The 18,693-nt window shown below is 41.6% G+C and overlaps 1 protein-coding gene across 1 annotated transcript in view; it reads left to right on the forward strand.

Annotated features, from left to right (window-relative positions):
- KCNQ5 (potassium voltage-gated channel subfamily Q member 5) overlaps positions 1 to 18,693 on the forward strand; it is a 746,121-nt gene that overhangs the window by 671,998 nt on the left and 55,430 nt on the right. The window lies entirely within an intron of this gene.

Here is an 18,693-nt window from a genome sequence, read left to right on the forward strand (position 1 = left end):
GATTGGGTGCATCCCCTTCCCATATCCTAACTTCAAAAACTTCAGCAAACTCCTCTGGGGGTCCAGCAAGACCCCACAGATGCTGCTGAGAAATCTTTAGGACCACAAACCACCAATTCCATTAAAATGCATCCACATAAGGTTCATCACTAAAGTTAAAAAATACTTACCTCTGTTCCTACAGTCCAACACCCATGAGGTCCCATGCTGGGGCTGGCATCTTCTCCCCGGCATCTCCCGGGTGCCCGTTTTCGACCATCTTAATTGTCCGACGCAGGAGTGCACTCATCCCTGGAAGCACAGGCACTGACCATGTGCAGCTTATTGTACATTCTGCAGAGGATTGCGAACAGGCAAAAAATAGCCAGCCTGTTCGTAATTTTGGTTTTCAATGTTAGTTCCACTTTAAAGATATTATAACTGGGAATAAGCAAGTTCAAGCTTAACTTTCACAGAAAAAAAGTTGAGATTTGTTTATGATTTTAGTTGTCTATACCTCTGGATCTACTGATCGTTTTCATCAAAGGTAACCTCTGCCCTGTGCATTTTTTCACCATATGCTTAGTTTTAGAAGATCACAGAGTTCAGTTGGATTTATAACAAGTATGCTTTAAAGCTGAACTCCAGGGTAAGCATTTTTTGTCTAAATAAAAAAGATGTGTATTCTTTACTTGAAACGTGGTGTGCTTTGTGTATGTCCTCCAGATCTGTTCAGTAATCCAGTGTGAAATCCGTCTCTGTGCAGGAGCCTCATGTAATCAATACAGGTCACTGCTGTTCTCTCTCCTTGTGCAGGGTGACTGGTCTTGTCTCCGCCCCCTCCTGTAATTTTCTGCAAGCAGGCCTGCTGGGCCCTTCCCACAGCTCTGCTCTCTGCACAGTCCATGTGATGATGGCACTGCAGCTTTTAGATGGTAATATTTGGGTTTGCAAAGGTGTTTAGTGCACACAAAGTCTATTTATATAAGCTGTGGCTATTGGGAAATATATTTAAATGACAGTTTTTATGCCCAGAGTTCAGCTTTAATGCAGTTATTTTATTATTTATACTGCAAAGAATAGTAATGTGCAGAATTATATGCAAGCCTGTAAGGCTACATTTACATAGGTGATTAGATGCATACAATGGATTCCTGTGGCAACAATCAAGACAAGTTGTTTTTTGATTAGGGACAGATAATCACACCTGTATGTAATCTTTTTGCATTACCTGTGATCCTAGCAACAAAAATCCGCTAGTTCTTGCCACAAGAATCCGCTGTATGTACCTAATTACCCATGCCAATGTAGCCTATGTTAAATTACAATATTTTGCAGAAAGCTGCAGTTTGTTCGGAGTTACTTTACATTGTTAGTTCCCTGTATTGTTTTCATGGAAAAATACTAGAATGTTTAAGCAAAACAGAAAACTTGTCTGCCACCAGTCTCACTTTTATAATGCTTTAGGAATTGAATATCTGATATTATTTTCAGCATTTGATGAGTTGTAATTCTATCCTGTCCATAACTAAGCAGATGAGGCAAGCATTTAGCAGTAAATAAATCAGCAGTCCCTGAAAAGTATTTATGATGAAACATGAAACACTGGTACTCTCGATTAGTCATTAGGTCACTCTCCATTAACATATGATATTGTACATGTGGTTTTACTCCACCATATTTAGCCATGATTGACAGATCGCGGTTGTGTTGCTACTACAGCAAAAAAAAGTTTCTCTAGTGGTTTGCTAATTTTTATATGATGAAGCAGCTACATAAAGTGTTTATTATTTTTTATTTCCTTTTTTATTCCATTTAAATGCCTGAAGCATTTTACTAGTTAAGCAAAATATTGTGTTTACCCGAGGCTGTCAGTATCCAGATTAATGTTACAATGTAAAACCAAATTCACTCTTGGTATGGTCGTGTTCAATAATTATCTGCATTGTTCAGGTACAACCCAATGTCCATAGATCTGGCTTTATTCAGCTCTTTACAAAAATATCTTTGGTTTGATTCAAACCAACATCAATCTGATTCTATATTATAGCTTTCATTTTTAGCCAATCACACCGAGGACAGTAAAATAAATATTCCCTAGTAAACTATTTGTTAAAATTCTTAGCCCACCCACCCGTTAACAATTTTCATTGCTGTTGGCTCCTGCTCTCTCAGTACTGCTTCTCTAAATTTCCAAATTTCACAGGAAAGAGATAACAGTGGACAGTGCAGTCTGGAGCCTGTCTGTTGGCTTGTAGAATGGGGGACGGGTAGGAAGAGGTAGGCACAGGGGAGTGCCTTGTCATCCTAGGCTGTGGGTCTATGGGTTTCTATTGCTGCACACAGTGTAGAAACAGAGAGCTCTAGTCCCGGCATTCAAAGGTGACTCCATAGGATGCTGCAAAGGAAAGGAACAACCCTGAAACGGGAGACCTGTTAAGATGGTGCTGTCATAGCAAGATCATTAACATAGGAAGGGATTAAAAGATTAAAAAGCTGCATGCTTAGGAAGTGATCCTTGTTAAGTAAGGAGAAGAGTAGCCATGTTGTTGACTTCCAGTCAGATGAAGAAGCTCTATTTTCTTTCAGAAATCCCTGCACATGTTTGAATGCTTATAATGAACACAAGTTTGCATCATCTTATATTACATTGATTAATCAGATACAGGATCTCCTCACTTTAGTAAACCAGAGCCACTTCTCTGCCATAACAGGAATGTTTCCATATGTGAACATTCACAGCCAATCAGTGGCTTGTTTTAGCGATCTGAGAATGTCTTAGGCTCGATTCACACCTATGCATGTTGCTTTTAAGCGTTTTTGGAGGTTTTTTTTTCATGCTTGCCACGTTTTTGAGCCGCGTTTTTGCCGCGTTTTTGCCGCGTTTTTGCCGCGATTTGCGTTTTGCGGTTTTTTTTTTTTTTTTTTCATTTTTTTTACAGTCTTAAAAAAAAATTACAAAAAAAAAAAAAAAATAAAAAAAAAAAAAAATGGCAAAAACGCACCAAAAACGCATCAAAAACGCATCAAAAACGCTGCAAAAACGCAGCACTTGCGTTTTTGATGCTTGTCCATTGAAAACCATTACATGCAAAACGCTGCTTTTTGCATGAAAAAAAGTCCCCGACCCTTTCCAAAAACGCTGAGATACAAAAAAGCATTGATGTGAACATGTTCCATAGGAACCCATGTTAAAAAATTCCCGTGCATTTCTGCAAAATGCAAAATGCATCAAAAAACGCGCTAGTGTGAATGGGGCCTTAAAGGACAAGTGAGCATGCACTTTGTTAGTAAAGGTGCAATGCAACTTTCCATTATGTATACAGCCAAATTGTTCATCTTTTCATATAAAACGTATTCATTTGAACTACATTGTTTGTAACCCGGGAACTGCCCATATCAGTATATTAAAATAATACTCTGTTTTCAGCATACTAACACAAACAAAATATCTGTACTACAAAGCAACCCATTAAGGAGTTACAAGCATGACTCAGAGAAGTGCTTTGATACAAAAATAGTGCCTTAAAGTGGCACTTAAAGTGGCAAAGTATCTACACACAAAAACATACATTTTATATATTGCAGCTCAAAGTCCTTAGATGTGGCTGCATTTGTTTTCTTTTAATGCTTTGGGTTCTTAAAGTGTTACTAAAGCCTTGTTTTTGTTTTAATTAAAATAACAAACATGACTATACTTACTTGCTCTGTGCAAAGGTTTTGCACAAAGCAGCCCTGATCCTCTTCTTCTGGAGTCCCTGGCTGGCGCTCCAGGCCCCTCCTCTTTGGCGGGTGCCCCCACAGAATGCCAATTTCAGTGGGAGCGCCCATGCTTGCAGGCTCCTCTCCTGATTTGGACTATGGAGAGATCCCTCTTCTATTCATCACCATTACATGGGGAGGGATATTAGTAGTTCCCAATAGGCAGGCAAAAATATTTGAACTTTTAGCTCATATAAGCAGGCAAAAATATTTGAACTTTTAGCTCATATAACAGGAAGTGACCAAGAACCTGCGTTTAAATAGGTATTTTCTATTTTTGCTGAAAATGTACCTAGTCTGAAAAAAGAAAACTAACACACACACTGAAAATAAGGACTGGTAAGCTGCAATATATCAACTTTTTGTTCTTGATTTTAGATATCTTTTAATACTACCTCCATAAATAATCAATAAAAATCAGCAAAAGCTACAGTTTACTGAAGAAAAATTTAGTATTTTACAGAACAATTATTTGCACCACCTAATATCTTGGATTAGCTGTCAAGTCACAATCCGGAAATATATACCAGTGTATAACATGTACAGAGTTTAGGTACAAAGTCACATAGAAACTGGACTTCCATATTACATGGCATTTGCAATAGCCTAATTCTTCTTCCTACTAAAAATTAATGCCATTACTATGTGTCCATTGCTTCTGACTCTGCAGGCATTTCATGCTCTCCAATCTAAAAGAACCATAAGCCCAGGTCTACATGGGAGATTAGGGTTCATTCTAACGATACACATATCCATGTGTCCATGAAGAGGCATTTGTTTATGTGCCTGGAGTAATGTACAGCCAAATCCAAAAGCCTGTTAAAAGTCAATGAGAGTCTGGCAGCTGTTGATATTAGTGTACTGCAAATTAGCTAACTGCCAACAAGTAGTTAAAATCTCTAAGTAGCAAATCTGTTAAATCATCCCTGAAGCCCTAACATAATAAAACAAACTGTTAATGCAGCGGGAAATGTATATAAAATCTGCACTGCAGTCCTAAATGCTAACGCACTAAAAATAAATCTGGATGTATTTTTGGTTCTTACAGAATTCAGGATTGCCATAATGTGTATAGCTCTTTCATGTGCCTTTGAAAGTACGAGGACAATTTATGCAAAATGACCAGGTGCTTTCAGCATGTGTGATGTGCACAGATAATGTACCTGCCAAGACATATATAGAAAATGCTCAGAAATGTGACTATAGTGCAGATCAATTTATGAATGTTAGCACTAAAAAATGACATAAGCACCCTGATTGGTTGCTATAGACAACAATTTTTTATACTCATGGTAGGACTGAACTTGGGGGCAGAGGGGCTTTTGCATCCCATAGCCAGCACCACAGGTGTTCGCAGCCTATTGCATTAGGGTGTGCACCCCAAAGCTCAAACACACATAAATGCCACCTGCTGTCACAGAGAGGAGGCTCTGGTGGTGGAAGACAGTTAATTGGGAGTAGGGATGATCCCGCGGTTCTGGTCGAACGTAAGTTCGACTCAAACACCGGGTATTCGTTTGTTCTAAAACTAATCAAACATATGGGGCATTCGCAGGAAAATCGAGCACCGCGGAACGCTCCATAATGCACTGCAAGATCGCAGTGCATTGCTGTATGCCTGCTTTGGCCAATCAGAGTGAGCTCTGCTGAGAGAGCCATAGTTGGCCAAAGGCAGGGTGCCTGTGGCCAATCATGGCTCAGGGAGAAAGGGCCCACACCCCACACTATATAAGGCTGCTTACATAGCGGCCGTGTGTAGTGTTGTTGGCGTGTACATAGAGATAGCTTGAGTTAGGTTATTCAGTTAGTGGCAGTGTATTTGATATATATTATATATATATATGTCTAATATATATATATATATATATATATATATATATATATATATATATATATATATATATATATATATATATATACTCTGCATTTAGCATAGACTTTATATTCAGTGTTTACTCGATATTAATCTGCATCCAGTGTAGCCTATATCTACAGTGCATTCGGTGGTGTACTGTTTCTAATACACTTCAGGCGGTGTATTAATATATATATACAGTCTAGTATATATATATATATATATATATATATATATATATACACTGAGCAAAATTATAAACGCAACACTTTTATGTTTGCCCCTATTTATCATGAGCTGAACTCAAAGATCCACGACTTTTTCTATGTACACAAAAGGCCTATTTCTCTCAAATATTGTTCACAAATCTCTCTAAATCTGTGTTAGTGAGCACTTCTTCTTTGCCGAGATAATCCATCCACTTCACAGGTGTGGCATATCAAGATGCTGATTAGACAGCATGATTATTGCACAGGTGTGCCTTAGGCTGGCCACAATAAAAGGCCACTCTAAAATGTGCAGTTTTATCACACAGCGTAATGCCACAGATGTCGCAAGTTTTGAGGGCGCGTGCAATTGACATGTTGACTACAGGAATGTCCACCAGAGCTGTTGCCCTTGAATTGAATGTTCATTTCTCTACCATAAGCCATCTCCAAAGGCGTTTCAGAGAATTTGGCAGTAAATCCAACTGGCCTTACAACCGCAGATAATGTGTAACCACACCAGCCCAGGACTTCCACATCCAGCATCTTCACCTCCGAGATCGTCTGAGACCAGCCACCCGGACAGCTGCTGCAACAATTGGTTTGCATAACCAAAGAATTTCTGCACAAACTGTCAGAAACCATCTCAGGGAAGCTCATCTGCATGCTCGTCGTCCTCATGAGGGTCTCGACCTGACTGCAGTTCGTCGTTGTAACTGACTTGAGTGGGCAAATGCTCACATTCGATGGCGCTGGGCACTTTGGAGAGGTGTTCTCTTCACAGATGAATCCCGTTGCATTGTGTGGGTGAGCAGTTCGCTGATGTCAACATTGTGGATCAAGTGGCCCATGGTGCCGGTGGGGTTATGGTATGGGCAGGCGTATGCTATGGACAACGAACACAGGTGCTTTTTTATTGATGGCATTTTGAATGCACAGAGATACCGTGATGAGATCCTGAGGCGCATTGTTGTGCCATTCATCCACGACCATCACCTCATGTTGCAGCATGATAATGCAAGGCCCCATGTTGCAAGGATCTGCACACAACTCCTGGAAGCTGAAAACATCCCAGTTCTTGCATGGCCAGCATACTCACTGGACATGTCAACCATTGAGCATGTTTGGGATGCTCTGGATTGGCATATACGACAGCGTGTTCCAGTTCCTGCCAATATCCTGCAACTTCGCACAGCCATTGAAAAGAAATGGAGCAACATTCCACAGGCCACAATCAACAACCCGATCAACTCTATGCGAAGGAGATGTGCTGCACTGCGTGAGGCAAATGTCGGTCACCCCAGATAACGACTGGATTTCAGACCCCCCAATACAGTAAACCTGCACATTTTAGAGTTGCCTTTTATTGTGGCCAGCCTAAGGCACACCTGTGCAATAATCATGCTGTCTAATCAGCATCTTGATATGCCACGCCTGTGAGGTGGATGGATTATCTTGGCAAAGGAGAAGTGCTCACTAACACAGATTTAGACAGATTTGCGAACAATATTTGAGAGAAATAGGCCTTTTGTGCACATATAAAAAGTCATAGATCTTTGAGTTCAGCTCATGATAAATAGGGGCAAACACAAAAGTGTTGTGTTTATAATTTTACTCAGTGTACATACACTGCATTCAGTGTAACCAAGGAGAGGCAGAAGCTCACTAAAAGAGGGCAACCAGCCTCTGTGTCTACAGTCAACAGTGGTGGTCATGGACATGATGCATCCTCTGCAGGTGGCCATGGGGCACGCTTGTCCTTTTTTTCTGCTGCTGGCCGTGTTATTGAGCCACAACATGCAGAATTGGTGGAGTGCATAACAAAGCTGTCCTCATCCTCCTCATCCTCTGTCACCCAGGCTCAGAGTAGTTTGCCTTCCAACACAGCTGCCAAAGCGGCCTATTCCATCGTCTCCTTGTCCACAGTCACTCCTTCCATAGCCCCACCATCATGCATGGAGGAGTTCCCAGAATTATTTGACCACAGTGTTGGTTATATGCTGTTGGAGGATGCGCAGCGATTTGAAGGCTCCAATGTTGGTTCACAGGTTGAAGACAGGAGTAACGTCAGCCTAGAGAGAGGGGGTGCCACAGAAGGACAAGAAACTGGCAGTCATGTTCCCCCAGCTTCAGCATACTGCCAAGTTTGCTCCAGTGACGAGGAGGGAGGGGATGATGAGGTCAGTGACTGTACTTGGGTGTCTCAGAGAAGACAGAAGAAGGAGGAGGAGGAGGAGGAGGAGGCACCATTCCAAAGAGGCAGGATGTCCTCTAGGGGGCAGCTTAAGGGCAGCCACCCTATTGCATCACACCGCAGAGCTCCGCAGGTGCAGGGTGCTGCTGACTCCCCACTGACTTTTAAAAGTTCCTTGGTGTGGGCCTTTTTCGACACTTGTGCAACAGATTGCACCGTTGCTGTTTGCAATCTGTGTCTGAAGTGGATCAATTGTGGCCAGAACAGCAGCTGCTTGGACACCACGCTTGATCAGACATATGACAACCTGCCATACAGTCCGTTGGCAACAGTATGTGAAAGACCCACATCATAGAAAAAGGCAGACTTCTCCTTGCTCCTCATCTGGGATCTCCAACACTACTATACCTCCAGTCCTCTCAAAAACCTGCACTGAGAGGAATGAAGGTATAGCAATAGGTCTCCCAAGTACTTGCAGCCAATCTGCTAGCAGTACACCACCAATTGATTTTAGCAGGTAAATTTCCCTACCCCAGTTGAACAGTAAAAAAATTAATTTGGTCCCAGCCATCCACATGCTCAGTGTCTCTAGCACTGGAACTGCTGCCTTTTCAGCTGGTAGACTCTGCCCCCTTTTGTGAATTTGTGGAATGTGCTGTACCTCAGTGGAAGGTTCCAAAATGCAATTTCTTTTTACAGAAGGCCATTCTGGCTTTCTATCGGCATGTGGAAGGCAATGTTTTGGCCTCGTTGGAAAGGGCGGTCAGCAGTAAGGTTTATATATCAAGGTCCAGCAAGCATGGGCAGGGACGTTACCTTTCCTTCACGGAGCACTGGGTAATTCTGCTGGCAGCTGGGAAGGATGCAGAACAGGGTTCAGTGTTGTTGGAAACTTGTTCCGCCACCACATCTCCAAAATGCTAGTGGTGATTCTGCCACAGCTCTCTCCTCCACCCCCTCCTCTTCTTCTTCCTTTATGGCCTCTTCTGCAGATTTGTCCTCTGAACCAGCAGTGCTCCGTAAGCGTTCAAGGGGCTACGCAAGCAGTCAGGCTAAAAAGATGCCATGCGGTGCTTGAGTTGGTCTGCCTAAGGGTCAGGAGCCACACTGGGGCAGAGATTCTGTCAGCTCTGCAGGGGCAGGCTCGGAGGTGGTTGACACCATGCCAGCTTCAGCCAGGAATGGTTGTATGCAACAATGGCACCAACCTTTTCTCCGATCTCCGACAGTGACAGTTGACCCATGTTCCATGTTTGGCACACATCCTGAATTTGGTGGTGCAGAGGTTCTTGACCAGGTACCCAGGCTTACAAGCTCTCCTGAGGCAGGCCAGAAAAGTCTGTGGTAATTTCCGCCGGTCATACAATGCCAGTGCTCGGCTGGCTGACATTCAAAGGGAATGCAACCTGCCCACCCACCGCCTTATTTGTGACATGTCCACCAGGTGGAACTCAACGTTGGCAATGCTGCAGTGGCTGCACACACAGCAGAGGGCAATCAATGAGTACTTGTGCGAGTATGGCACCAGGACAAGGTCAGGGGAGCTTGGCTTCATTTTGCCACAACAGTGGCTACTGATCAAGGATGCATGCACTGTCCTGTCACCATTTGAGGAGGCCACAAAGATGGTGTGCAGCAACAATGCATGCATCAGTGACACTGTCCCTCTAGTCTTCCTGCTGCAGCACACACTTCGTGGAATCATGGACAGGGCACTAGAGGCAGAACAGCGGGAGGAAGAGGAGGGCTTCTTTTCCTCTTAAGGCCCCCTTTATCCAGATAGATTTCCTGAGGGCCTGCCAAACACACAGGAAGAAGAGGAGAAGGATTGTGTCAGCATGGATGTAGAGGATAACACTCAGCAGCAGTCTTCAAGGGATAGTTTTTAGTCCCCAGAAACCCAAGGAGTTGTACGTGGCTGGGAGGAGGTAGTTACCGATAATGTGATCCTTATTGACCCAGAGGACTCAGAATCGAATGCCTCTTACTCTGCATGGCCTCCCTGATTCTACAAAGCCTGAGAAAGGACCCTAGGATTTGTGGTATCAAGGAGAGGGATTATTACTGGCTGGCAACCCTTCATGATCCATGTTACAAGGGTAAAGTTGCAGAACTCATCCTGCCTTCGCAGAGGGAGCAGAAGATTAAACATCTTCAGGAGGCCTTGAAGAAAGGTTTGTGTAGTGCATTTCCAGACCCTGGGAGGTTACCATTTCCTGGTGCTGGACAACATGTTGCTGAGGCTTCATTCAGTCAGATGAAGAGCGGTGGAGAAGATGGCCGGCTGACCGATGCATTTAAACAATTTTTCAGTCCTCAGCGCCATGGTCAGATTGGTTCAAGCAACCATCACCAGCGTCTGTATTATATGGTGCAGGAATATCTAGGGACAAGAGCAGACCTGGAGACCTTTCCAACAGAGCATCTACTGGGTTACTGGGTCTTGAGTATGGACCACTGGCCAGAACTTGCTCAATATGCAATTGAGCTACTGGCCTGTCCTGCATCCAGCGTGCTTTCTGAACGCACATTCAGTGCTGCTGGGGGGTTTGTAATGGATCAAAGAGTGTGCCTGTCCACAGACTCCGTTGATAGGCTCACATTCATAAAAATGAATCAGTCTTGGATCAGCAGCTATCAAGCGCCTGATGCTGATGTAACTGATTGAATTTGCTATGGATCTGGGATTCCTTGAAGACTGCCTATGCTGACTATCCTATTCCTCCGTAATCTTGATGATGCTAGCTTCCAACAATATTTTTGGTTTAGGGCACCACCACCCAAGGCCCAAATTTTTTGCCCCTGTTTAAAAGGGGTATGTAATTACCATTTTTGATATAATATTTCACAGCAGGGCCCGTTCCTGCACCCAACAAGAGTAACTGTGAGGGCTTACAGTGTTCTGGCACCACCACCACCCAAGGCCCAATTTTTCTGCCCCTGTTTAACAGGGGCATGTAATTACAATTTTTGATATAATATTTCACAGCCGGGCCCGTTCCTGCACCCAACAAGAGTAACTGTGAGGGCTTTCAGTGTTCTGGCGCTACCAAAACCAAAGGCCCATTTTTTCTGCCCCTGTTTAACAGGGGCATGTAATTACAATCTTTACAATAATGGTTAAGCAGGCCCGTTTTTGTGGATAACAAGAGTAACTGTGACGAGGTACAGTGTTCTGGCGCCACCAAAACCAAAGGCCCAGTTTTTCTGCCCCTGTTTAACAGGGCCATGTAATTACAATTTTTTATATAATATTTAACAGCAGGGTCCATTCCTGCACCCAACAATAGTAACTGTGAGGGGATATAGTGTTCTGGCGCCACCAAAGCCATAGGCCCATTTTTCTGCCCCTGTTTAACAGGGCCATGTAATTACAATTTTTTATATAATATTTCACAGCAGGGCCCGATCCTGTGCCCAACAAGAGTAACTGTGAGGGGTTACAGTGTTCTGGCGCCACCAAAACCAAAGGCGCAATTTTTCTGCCCCTGTTTAACAGGGCCATGTAATTACAATTTTTGATATAATATTTCACAGCAGGCCCCGTTCCTGCGTCCAACAAGAGTAACTGTGAGGGGTTACAGTGTTCTGGCACCACCAACACGTAAGGCCCAATTTTTCTGTGTATATAGGGCAGGCCATAAAGTATATATACTGCTCTTCAGAGTATATCCGTTTTTTTAATTTAGGTGCAGGGTTCCCTTTAATATCAGCCCCAACCCCCGTGCCCGCATCATTGGATTTGATTGACAAAAGCGGGAGCCAATGGCTGCGCTGCTATCAATTTATCTAATCAAGACCCAGGACCCCATGGAGAGAGGGACAACATCGTCCCTGCCAAAGAGATGAAGGGGCTCAGGAAAGTAAAACAGGGGGCTGGGGGGCCGGTGACTGCCAGGTGTTTTTTCACCTTAATGCATAGGATGCATTAAGGTGAAAAAAAACGAGCGTTTACAACCCCTTTAACTTAGGCAGAATTTCTTTAAAATGTGGGTAATAGCTGCATTTAAGTTCTTGGCAATGTATTTCCGTGGAAAGAAAAGGTTTGTATACATTTTCATTGCATGTTGTAAATCATATGAATTTTAGATTGTGGAGGGGTTCACTGAAGAGAGCATTGATTGGTCCAGCTTGGCAAAATGTAAGCATGGATATCTCATACCTGATGGGTCGCTGTGGAAGCTGAGAATCACTGTTGTAGCTGGTGCTTGGTTTGCGTGTAAATGTCCTCCCCTCTCCACAGGTGGTTACTTGGTTGAGATTGCCACCAATTATAGAAGGCTTGTCATAGCCATCATTTATAGAATGTTTTGTATTTTTTTTTCAATGAATACAAGGTTCTCTGGTTCTCAAGGCTGAAAAAAAATACAATGTGAATGGTGGTGTTGCCAAGTAAGCACCCCCGTGTTCTATGTGCAGAGGGGAAACCACTCACACAGAACCTGAGCAGGACCCAGAAGATTGCAACTATTACTGTCGTAGTGTTGACTACCACAGTGATTTTCAACTTTCCCACCCATCCAGTCCATCGGGTAAGAGATATTGTATGCATACTTATATTTTGCCAATACAAATAATTCTTAAACTATGTTTATGCTTTAGTTTTGACTACGGTAAAGAAAGGTTAAAACCCCTGTCATGTGTTTTTTTTCCCATAGGGGAGATTTCACTTCCAGTCCTGGAGACACAACATAATGTGAAATTAAATCTCTTCAAAAGATCTCTCTTAGACAGTTGTCACTGGAAAATTCCTCCCATTTTTCTGTTTCGGTGACAACTGTAAAATCTTTGATTTCTCAAAAATTTCTGTTCTGAAAACAGAAATAGTGCTCATAATTAAAGTGGTTTTAAAGCCCCAGTACCAGTTCACACCAAAAAGCAGTTCCATGCGCTTTTTTCTGCACTAAAAATGCATGCAGTGTTTTCCATGTATTCCAATGGCTCTAGTTCACACCAGTGCAGCCAGTTTCCAGTCGGTTTCCGGTACAAAAAAAAAGTAGGGCATGCTGCATTTTTTCTGCACAGAACAGTACTGGAACCTAGCAAATTGTATCAAAAACGCACTGGAACTGCGTGTGGTGTGAACTGTAAGCAAAAACTGATCGGAACGTATCCGGAGTGCATTTTTGTGGTGTGAACTGAAAGCAAAAACTGATCCGGAACGTATCCGGAGTGCATTTTTGTGGTGTGAACTGAAAGCAAAAACTGATCCGAAACGTATCCGGAATGCATTTTTGTGGTGTGAACTGGCCCTACAAATGCATGCATAGTGTTTTCCATGTATTCCAATGGTTCTAGTTCACGCCAGTGCAGTCAGTTCCAGTCAGTTTCTGGTGCAGAAACTGACAGGAAACTGATTGGAACTGACTGCAATTGGTGTAAACTAGAGCCATTGCAATACATGAAAAACACCGTGCATGCATTTTTTTGCAGAAAAAAAGAACAGTCTAAGGCTCGATTCACACCTATGCATGTTGCTTTTGAGCGTTTTTGGAGGTTTTTTTTTCATGCTTGCCGCGTTTTTGAGCCGCGTTTTTGCCGCGTTTTTGCCGCGATTTGCGTTTTGCGTTTTTTTTTTTTTTTTTTTTTTTTTTTCATTTTTTTTACAGTCTTACAAAAAAATTCCAAAAAAAAAAAAAAAATAAAATAAAAAAAAAAAACAAACGGCAAAAACGCACCAAAAACGCACCAAAAACGCATCAAAAACGCTGCAAAAAAGGTGCACTTGCGTTTTTGATGCTTGTCCATTGAAAACCATTACATGCAAAACGCTGCATTTTGCATGAGAAAAAGTCCCCGACCCTTTCCAAAAACGCGGAGATACAAAAAAGCATTGATGTGAACATGTTCCATAGGAACCCATGTTAAAAAATTCCCGTGCATTTCTGCAAAATGCAAAATGCATCAAAAAACGCGCTAGTGTGAATGGGGCCTAATTGTTACATTTTAGGAGTAACAGTGTCATCACTGCTAAAATTGATATTTCAATGTTTTGGAGATGCTGTTGAGAAGAATTACCCATCAGCTTATTTTATCTTTTATGCTTCAGCCTCTTTCATCTAAGCTTTATCTATATGCTGAAACTATTGCAAGGGAATCTCAGTGGTATCATAATCACATGCAAATTGGATACTTTATTGACAAAAAGCCTTTGGAAAACTTTATAAATATGAATACGTTAATTAATAAATAAAGCCTATGTTTAAAAAAAAACTGATGGGTTTTATATAAACATCATACCAAATAACACCCTTATATGTCCTTAAAAATATTAAAAAAACATATTTAAAGGAGACGTAAAGTCAAAGTGCATGTGTAGTTCTCCTGTGGATCACAGGAGTGTAGTTCGTTCTGCACACCTGTGACCTGTTTTCAGGAGACAGTGGACCGAAGCCTGCTGTCGGCTGACCTCACAAGGCCGCTGAGAGCCTGGGCCATCCGCTCCCACCCCCTCCACAGCCCAGCAATCCAGTGAGCGTGGGGGGGGGGAGAGCAGAGAGCGGTAACTTACAGTCACCAGCTCTCTGCTCGAGAAGCTCTCAGGCCCCATTCACACTAGCGCGTTTTTTGATGCATTTTGCATTTTGCAGAAATGCACGGGAATTTTTTAACATGGGTTCCTATGGAACATGTTCACATCAATGCTTTTTTGTATCTCCGCGTTTTTGGAAAGGGTTGGGGACTTTTTCTCATGCAAAATGCAGCGTTTTGCATGTAATAGTTTTCAATGGACAAGCATCAAAAACGCAAGTGCACCTTTTTTGCAGCGTTTTTGATGCGTTTTTGGTGCGTTTTTGCCGTTTTTTTTTTTTTTTTGTAATTTTTTTGTAAGACTGTAAAAAAAAATGAAAAAAAAAAAAAAAAACGCAAAACGCAAATCGCGGCAAAAACGCGGCAAAAACGCGGCTCAAAAACGCGGCAAGCATGAAAAAAAAACCTCCAAAAACGCTCAAAAGCAACATGCATAGGTGTGAATCCAGCCTCAGGCTGGATTCACACCTATGCATTTTTTATGCTTTTTGCATTTTGCAGATTTGCACTACAGATCGTGTTCCATAGGAAACAATGTTAAATGGACTGTAGTGCAAATCTGCAAAATGCAAAAAGCACTAAAACTGCATAGGTGTGAATGGAGCCTAAGAACCAAGCGATCAATGGTGTTTGATCACTTGGTTCTCAGTCTTAAAGCTGACGGGAGACAGATGCAGTATTGGACCAATGCTGCATCCACCTAGGTAAGTATGATTCTTTTTAAAAAAAAATCCCTAAACTTTTCTTTTAAGCATGTGAATTAATAAAAAGGTCTTGTCAAGTTAATTGACACATGCCTACACTGCTAAATTTGGCTGGTCTAGGAATCAATGACCTCTGGTCATAAAAATGGCTAACATATTAAAAGGACCCCACCCAGAGGAAGAGGGCAAGGCAGGAAGGCAATAAGGTTTGTTTACTGAAGACAAATAGGCTGTTCATTTTACAAGGGAATTTTTCTTTAGCTTAGTGAATGAGGTGAAGCATTGCTGACTTCAATAACATGCAAGGCAAGGCTTCCCCACATAGCGATGATGTATCATAGAATCTTCACAAACCTGTCCTGAAAGTCTGCAATCTGATTAGTGGTTGTGGGGAAATACCTTCATCCTTTAGTACCAACACACTGATGCATCAGTAAACAACAGGTCTGGAAAAGTATGCAACTGGTAGAGTAGGAAACCCTGGCCTGCATAATATTTCCAAGTATTGAAGCTGAAGAACCAATGTGACAGAGAACTAGTATCTTGTGAAGGGTTTAGAGAACGGCAGGTATTTCATAATAGGTTTAAATAGATTTTAGCCAACCCTTGTTGTATTCACCGCTTTGCTATGACATTCAAAAGCACATTATATTTTCAGTTTCTTCAATAAATATTGTAGATCGTACTAACAACTATATCTGATTGTTATACAGTTAGTAATCAACACATGAATCTTATTTTTGTCTTTCCTTTACATATTTAACTAATATCAAGCAACCAATCATTCGACTAATATTTGTTCCCTTTGTGTAATATCTGTAGATATTCTTTTCTGTTAGCGTCTTTGCATGCTGTATATGTGTGTTATTTAGAAGCAAAAAATAAGGCCTAACCCTTGTCCTAGTAGTATTGTGCTTAGTAACCGGATCCTCTATTTCCCCTCACTCCTAGTAAGCTTTATAGTAATACACAGAAGCTCTTCAGGATGTACAGCATTCGGAAGCCTAGGTATTCAGCATCCTGTCTGCTCATATGATATCTGAGAATGCCAATTGATAGAAGGTGCATGATGGGTGACTCGCTCTCCTTTGTGCTTTGTAAGCTCGAATCTGTTTTTGCATTCCCTCCCCCCCCCCTGTGTGGCCTTAGTTTGGACTCCTAACTGCTTGCAATGGTCACTGCTGCTTTCTGCCTGTATATTCTGTATGCTGGCAATTTTCTGTTGCCTTTTGGCAGACTTGCTGTTGTCTTATAAATATAATTTAATATTAAATTGAACAGCTGCACACATGAGTTTATCTAAACTGAGTTGCCCTCACGTTTCTGCAACTGAAACAAGACTCCTCTTCATATTAGGAACTAACAGATACTGAACAGATGGGATAATGAAAGCAACTGGTATCCAGATGGATTAAAACAGTATAGACTGGTACAGTTTGTACAGCAGCAGCCTGTCCACTGCAGGGCTTGTATACCTATAATGGTTTTATTTCATTATAAGCTTGTTTTGTGCAAGTTTGGCACCATGTATACCAGTACAGATCATAGCCCACAAAATATTCTATTTCTGAATGTTCTATTCTTTTGCAATCCAAATGCATATAAATATATGGGGAATTACTATTTTTTGGGCTGAAAAATTGGTAATAAGCACTTGATAACACAAAAAAATTGTAAGAGCAAATATTTGCTAAGCAGAAGTTCCGGCTTTTGTGACATCCTGGCTGCCCTATTATAATAGCAAGCTTGATTATTGAGCCTGTGCATATAAGTGCTGTATAGTATGGTCTCCGGGTGACACCCCCTTCTAGTGTTGGATACCATAAGCCTTCGCACACATTACTGGGTTGATAGTAATGTTTGCAGTTCGAAACCTTCCTGCAGCTGGCCTTGATTGCTCCCACTAACCTATATACAGTACTTTCAACACAGATTTTGCATTCAAGTTTCAAGAAAATGAATGTGTCCTTCTTTAGATCTGCTAAATCCAAATAATTACCTGTTTTGTTTCATGCATTGGTCAATGTAGTTATGAGACATTTCAATCGTGAATTAAAGGAGATGTCTGCTATATATATATATATATATATATACATATATATATATATATATATATTCTTCTTTAAAATGCTCAGAACAAAAAAATAAACATTTAAAATGTTTTCATTTGTGTTAGTTAATTATGAATTTACATATTTAATATTATGAAATTATAAATAAATTCCATATGTACATTTACAGCCATTTTATTTAATCTTAAAGTGTATGTCCAGACAAACAGTTTTTTCTAGATTTGGATATATTGGGGGGAAGGATTAGAACTCCTAATGGGGTCTTACTAATACCCAGGGCTCAGTTACAGAGATGTTCTGTCACTTCCTGCCCTGCTGACGCTGCTTTCACCAAAAATGAAGTGAGGGAAATACTTCCACAGCAAAACAGATACAAATCTAACAAGGGTTCTCTACCTTCCCCTGCTCTACTAAATAAAATATTTTTTTTTCCTCTCTGTGTTATTGTTGAAGAGTCACCCTTACTTACTGTCTGGTAAAACAGTAATAGTCAGTAGGGCAGGAAGTGAGGTTGAATATCTCTAAAAGAGCCCCAGGTAGCAGTAAAAACCTGACAGAGGCCCTAACTCTTCCCCAATATATCCAAAACTAAAAAAAAAAAGATAAAGGTTTTGGATTAACATAAACTTCAAGGAGGAACAGAAGCTGGAAGCTGTACCCAAAAAGGCAGGTAGAGGGCAAAGGACTAATCACCATTATTGCCTGTGGTCTCCCTGCAGCTGATTCTTCCTCAATATTGACTTTATTGACTTACCACTGCTTGCTCAGCACTGCATCCCTCTGTGGAGGCCTCCATCTTAGTCAAAGCAGTACAGTAGTGATTTCAAATCTTACTCCAAATCTAAAACTAGCAGTCAGAGACAGCAGTACATCACAGTGTGGATATACATATATGAGACAGTAGGCATATTCACATGCCAACTAATGCACAATTAAGATTTCTAGATATTCCATATAACATATAAAATCTTTACTTTTTAAGTCTGCTTTAACAGCTTTGCTTTTAAAAAAGGCAGTTTATTACAACACTTATAGGGCGTACACACGGTCGGACTTTGTTCGGACATTCCGACAACAAAATCCTAGGATTTTTTCCGTCGGATGTTGGCTCAAACTTGTTTTGTCTACACACGGTCGCACAAAGTTGTCGGAAAATCCGATCGTTCTAAACGCGGTGACGTAAAACACGTACGTCGGGACTATAAACGGGGCAGTGGCCAATAGCTTTCATCTCTTTATTTATTCTGAGCATGCGTGGCACTTTGTCCGTCGGATTTGTATACACACGATCGGAATTTCCGACAACGGATTTTGTTGTCGGAAAATTTTATCTCCTGCTCTCCAACTTTGTGTGTCGGAAAATCCGATGGAAAATGTCCGATGGAGCCCA

The sequence above is a fragment of the Aquarana catesbeiana genome, linkage group LG04 (assembly GCF_042186555.1).
Source record: "Aquarana catesbeiana isolate 2022-GZ linkage group LG04, ASM4218655v1, whole genome shotgun sequence".
NCBI lineage: Eukaryota > Metazoa > Chordata > Amphibia > Anura > Ranidae > Aquarana > Aquarana catesbeiana.